The sequence below is a fragment of the Humulus lupulus genome, chromosome 9 (assembly GCF_963169125.1).
Source record: "Humulus lupulus chromosome 9, drHumLupu1.1, whole genome shotgun sequence".
Lineage (NCBI taxonomy): Eukaryota > Viridiplantae > Streptophyta > Magnoliopsida > Rosales > Cannabaceae > Humulus > Humulus lupulus.
Window position 1 is genome coordinate 46,811,643 of NC_084801.1, and position 6,588 is coordinate 46,818,230.

The window sequence follows — 6,588 nt, forward strand, 5'->3', positions numbered from 1 at the left end:
GGGACAGGATCGTACTTGAGGGGTCGTCTATTGAAATCTAGTGCAAGTGTAAAAGGTAAGATAACTGCACCCTTTTGTTTGGTTGTGATGGGACTAAGGGCCCCCTATATTTGAATACAAATATTGTATGATTATGATATGTCATGTGAGCATGAAATAAACGGCCTAAGACTGTCGGGATTGATATTTGCCCACAGGACGCGGCTTGGCAACTAAGAGCTGAGGTCCTTTAAATAATCACTGAGCTCGGCCTAAGTGAGACATAGTCATTGGGTTAAATAGAGGGTACCTTGAGTATTATATGATGAATATGATCTGTTTATTATTGTTTATCTAATGTTTATGGCTTGTTGAATACTGAGATGAATGGTTGTGAATCGTTGATTTCCATCACTGTCTAGGTATCTGTTATAACATGCCAACTGCCTGATAAGATCATTTGATTGTCTGTATTGCTTGTGCTATGCTTTATGATTTTCTTACTGGGCCTTGGCTAACAGTTCTACGTGGTCCAGGTAAGGGCAAGGGCAAGGGCAAGGTGGACTAATCCTAAGTTGGAGAGCTCTGGGGGCGGGATGTATATAGTCAGTTGCTCGTCCGCCATGACTAAGGGACAGTACACGTCAATTAGAGTGGCTTGTGATTGTCTAGAACTTTCGAAAGTTTGTAAATTGTCCTTAAACCCTGTTTTTGGGATCCCATGTACCAAACGTTTAATTGAATGAAAATTTATCTATTTATGACCAAAATCTTTCAACCTTAACTCGATTATGACTTTAGGGTCACATTTTCAACTAAATGACTTGATTACACTACTACAAAACTAGGCTTTCCCAACACCCAACCACGACAGTCAACTCTGTTGACTGTCGTAATTGCTTAGTGGAGCTCTATGTCGACAGTTAAAACCTATAGGCATAGAAACCAACGCCGACAGTTAATAACTATCATGCTTTTGACTGTCGCTATTGACCCCAACGCCGACAGTTACTTCGAGACTAATGCTGATAGTTAAAAATTGTCGCTATTGTCCCCAACGCCGACAGTTAATTCAAGACCAATGCCAATAGTTAAAAATTGTCGCTATTGACCCCAACGCCGACAGTTAACTCAAACCCAATGCCGACAATTAAAAATTGTTGCTATTGACCTCAACCCCGACAGTTAATAAAAGCTCAATGCCGACAGTTACAAAATGTTGCCAAAATTCAAATAAAAATTTAAACAATATAATTAATGAATAATAAAATTTTATTAATGAGATAAAAAAATTAATCCAAATAAAATTATTAGTTGAATTTTTTTGTTATCTTGTATTTTTTAAATTAATTATATTATATTTGAAATATTAATTAGTAGAAGAGAAGTTTGAAAAACTACACTGATAAATGATAAAAGAAATATATATATATACCCTGATAAGTGTTAGTTAAAATATTACAATAAACTTATTATTATTTATACCAAAAAGACTATCACTCTCTGCACCCTCACTCAATATATTTTGAGGGTTTATATTTTTTTGGACCCTGTGTTTTATCCCATTATCTGTTTGGACCCTGTATTTTGATAAATTACTTTTTGGACCTTATGTTTTGTAAAATAGTTAAAATATAACCTAAACCCGATTTTGGTCAATGTTTTCTCAACTAAAATCACAAATAATTTACCAAACTAACAATTCAGAACAAAAATAAAATCATTATGCTTAAAAACTGTACTGTTATATTCAATTTTTTCTTCATCAAAATTGAGTTTATGGTTCTATTTTAACCATTTTACAAAATATAGGGTTCAAAAAGTAATTTGTCAAAACACATAGTTCAAATAAATAATGAGACAAAACATAAGGTCCAACAAAAAACCCGCCTATACACTTTACTAAATAGTAAACACCTATACACTTCACTAAGAGAGAACCCTATCTTCTTTTCCTCTTTCGCACTTCAACACCGTACTTGTAGCTCTTCTCCTCCATGAAATTAGGTCTTTCTTCTTTAATACCTGATATTCGAACCTAAAGCTCTACTCCTCCTAATGTAATTTCAATAATAGTCTCACCTAAAATTGGTTCAGAAGTTGTCGCCTACTAAATCCCCACTCACAAGCACATCGACATATACCTCTTGGCTTCTTCTTTGGGTGGGTATGTTTCTACAGTTTTTATCTCAGATCTTTATCCATTACCCCTTTAAGTTGGTATGTATATATTCTATTATATATATAGATACGTTCGAAATATATGATGAATTTTGTTTTGGGTATCGTTTAGTCTTACTTCACTCTATTATTCATCATGGTTTTTTTAAGTGTTGATGATTTTTAATTTAGAAAATAATTAATTTTGCTTTGTGATTCCATGGTAAAATTTCTTGTTTGTGTATGACTTGTTTTTTTTTTTATCGTTTAAGAATAAAAAGGCCAATTTTAATGGCCAATTCAATTTTGTCTCATGGGCAATGTTTCTTTATAATAATATATCTTGTTATACATAAAATTTGCTCGTTGATAGCAGAAGTATCATATTGTTGTTTAGTTTTTTTTTTTCTCATTAGACTCTACTTAGTGTTTACCTCTATTGTGATTATAGTTTTAGGAACCAGCCAATAAATGTAAAACCAATGGTACAATACCATCTCTTGTGGTTTCGCAATTTTTTATCTTTTGGGTCATTAAATCTAACAACGCTCATTCATGATATATATATACGATTTTTTTTAACTCAATTAGATTTACTCATCTGAAATATACAAAATATAATTAATATAGATTTTTGTATGAATTAAGATTTATGATTTCCTAAAATAAGCTAAAAGATTAGCATGAAAATATTGTTTGGCAGGACCCAAGTGTAAATGGTAGAGGAATACAAATATAGAATGTGTTGTGATTTTGCACCCCAATTTATGCCTTGCTTTTGTTATTTCTCTGGTTCTACAAATAGACAAGATAATAATAACACTACTTAAATATACATGAATTCTTGAATCTTTTAATGATGAATTAATGTATTCAATTATGTCGAATCAGAGTATATATGTTCTGTTGAAACTATTAACCCTTCTCTGCGTCTGTGGTGGTGTGTTGAGGATGCTTGTTGTTGCCTATCTGTGGTTCTGTTTCAGTTATTATGTTATCCATGGTTAGTTTAATCTGTGCACCCATCTTGTTTGCAATTTAGTGTTATTATGTTGTTTGCAGTTTTTTTTTTGCTGCAGACTTTCATTCTGTTAGTCTTTGCTCTTAGTTAGTCCAAGCCATATATCTCTCTTAAATAGAAAATGGAGGAAGCAATGGGAATGATGTGATGCAGGCAACGCCATAAGCTTTACTGATACAAAATATTTTTTTAACTGAGTATTCCTAAATCCAAATATAAGAAGGGAATCAATAATAATAAATATTCTAATCAAATCTTGTTCTAGTCTGAAAATTCTAATTTATTTATTTTCTTTTGATATAAAGTATTAGAGAGATAAAATTAGTTCATTGAAACTATTGAGTATGGAAAAATATTTAAAAAAAAAAAGTATTTAGTTTTTAATGTATTTGTTGAATATTGAATAAGCTTTAACTTATGAGATAGTGTTTGAGACTATGGAAATTTTTAATGCATTTGTTGAATATTGACTTACTTGTATGTATGCTCTTGTTTAAATGGTGATTGTTTGACACTTCTTAGCTTACTTCTTGTGTGTTTCATATATTGGATATTGTTTAACAATTGCTCCCTTGATGACTTGACTAGTAGTAATGTGCTGAATAGATTAGTAACTTTTGTTTGGGTTCTTGTATTGAAACATATATTATTGCTTCTTGGTTCCTTTGACAAAGGTATGAATTGTTGAGCAAACATGTTAAATAAGCTAGAGTACCCTATTTCTATTTATTAGTTTGTTGATAAATGTCTTTATGCTTAGAATACTGATACAAACAGGATAAATTGATTCATTATATTTTCTGAAGTTTCTTAATGCAAATGTTTATATTACTTGTTTGAAATCAGATTTCTCATTCACTTTCTACTTCTTTTGTGGTTTCATCTTTGCTACGGTGATTTGTGTTATTTATATGTGAGTGTGGTTTTAAGTCCTGAAAATAATTGAGTGTCTATTATATGATATTTTCTACATTATTTGGCTTTTTGTTTGAAAATTTTCTACATAAAGAAGCCCTTCGAGGATTCTTTTTTTTACCAATATATTTTATGGAAGAGATTTTTACCTTTGAGCTCATTGGTTCAAATGAAAATAAATTTTTGAAAAATTAGTCTATGCTGAATTTTAATTGGTGATGAAAAACAGACCTGTTGCTATTGACCAACTTGAAGTAGCACGGCCTGCTTGCGTGGGTGGTGGGTAGTTTATTATATTTTTGGGTTATGGATTCTTATTTCTGCACATTGTGTGTTTGTTAAAATGTCTTAGTGACTGCCATATGTTTGTTTATGTCATTTATGCAAGGTTTTTTGTATGCTCCGTGCTTATGAATCAAGTCATCTCAATATTTTATTTGATGTTGTTGAATACAAGGTTCCAATATTGAAAATGGCATATATGCCAGCTCTGTACTATGTTTTCCTCACTTTAAAATAGAGAGGCAAAAAATTAAAGTATCTTATCTTATTTGAATTTTGATTATTAAGACTCATAACTTTAATTCTTATAATGACAGACAATAACTATTTGAAAAACACTATATATATATATCAATCTTTTATATAGATAATGGATGATTCTGACTATATATAGCTTTGTTGAGAGTGACATGCTATTAAGGTCTTCTACTTACACTGTTTTCAAATAGCTTGGTTTTGGTTGCAAAATTAACATTATTTATGTGCAGCAGTATGACCTTTTTTTTTAGTACTGCTGCTATTGGTTTCATATCATATTAATATTGTTCATTAATTTTTTATGTACATATTATACAAGTGTATGTTATAGTAGCTTGAATATCTTAAATATTCATTTATAGTGAAGTAAGTTCTGAGATTATAATTGTGTGCTGCGGTGATGATGGAAGGTTGAAAACTTGCATGTATTAGTGAAGTAAGTTATGAGAATTTTGTGTGTTGCCGTGATATATGGATGAAAATCTGTGTGTTGTTTGATTTTTTTGTGTTTATTGTGATAGATGGCTAGGCTAGTAAATTAGGGGATATGCTGTCCGATTTTCTATTTGATTTACTTTTATACTTCAATGTTTTCTCTTCACAATTTTAATGACAATACTCCTATAAATGATATCACAATGAATATGTTGTCACACTTGGACTGACACATTGGTAGCAAGAGAGTTGTGTAACAATTGTGTGTAAACTTATTTATTTACACTACAATAAAAATCTAGTTATAATTTTTCATGTTTGGTGTATTATAATATAATTTTTCATGTTTCAGGGATGATTTTAGAAAGAAAGTCATGGCAGCCAATTCTTACTTTGGAAAGACTATTGGTGACGGGTGTGAGTACAAGGACAAGAAGAAGAAAGATATGTTGTTTGACAATGAATTTAATGTTTTATTTTATTTGTAATTTTTATTAGTGTAAAAAATTCTTTTGAGTGGTTAATTATTTACTTTGTAAATCTAGTTATATATTTTTTAAGGTCAAGACGATTATGTTTATAGACAAGACTATGATTTTTAAGTCAAGTAGTGGTGTTATATTTATTCTAAAATTAGTTTTATTAGATTTGTAAATACTTTGTATAAGTTTTATTATTTTAATTTATAATTTATTAGATTTGTATATAAATGTTTCATTTAAATTATAATTTTTAATTTAAAATAAAAATAAATAAATTTTTTTGCAAGCAACGACGATACCTAATAACGGTCAGCGTTTCTTTTTAATTGTTGGCGTTGCCAGCAATAGCGACACCTAATAACTGTCGGTGTTGCCAGAATCAGCGACACCTAATAACTGTCGGTGTTGTCCACAATAGCGACAGTTTTTAACTGTCGGCGTAGCTACCCTATGCTGACATAGGCAAATACAACAGTTAGTCGACTGTCGTCATTGTTCAATAGCGATAGTTAAAAGCTATTGGGAAAGCCCATTTTTGTAGTAGTGTTAGCGAGTCTTGCACAATTAAAAACACACAATGTAATTGTCTTGATTATCCACGACATTACACAATTTAAGGGTAAAAATAGAGTTTTGGAAGACTTGGCCACTCTCTCCAATCTATCTCTACCCTCTCTTTCTCTAGCTCCAAGAATCTCAAGTTTTCTCCAAGAACTCATAAAGAAAGTGCTTGACTTTGTGAGTTTAAGGCTTGTTCAATCTCAATCCTCATTTCCTCGTAGAAAAGTCTTCAAGCATCCATGGTGGCTAGGAAGTAGAGTATTAGGATAACATTAAGAAACATGTATAAGCCTTGGTTTTGTGATTTTGCATTGTTCTAAGGATTTGCTCAAAGTCGTGGTTCTACTAGGGTTTTGAAGGTTCATCAAGTTTGAAGAAGGCCATTCACCAACTTGGATTTGCATAATATTTCTCAATATTTTTTTAGTCTCCATCAATACATTTTTTGTGTAGATTCTAAATGTTATTTGTCTTGGAAGCAAAGAGACTAGCTAA

At 31.0% G+C, this 6,588-nt stretch overlaps 1 long non-coding RNA gene across 1 annotated transcript; it reads left to right on the top strand.

The window, feature by feature from the left end:
* Window positions 1-1,883: 1,883 nt before the first annotated feature.
* On the top strand, window positions 1,884-5,717 carry LOC133801252 (uncharacterized). Its single transcript, XR_009876794.1, has 2 exons — window positions 1,884-2,146; window positions 5,403-5,717. It is a non-coding gene; the product is annotated as an uncharacterized LOC133801252 (long non-coding RNA).
* Window positions 5,718-6,588: the final 871 nt, after the last annotated feature.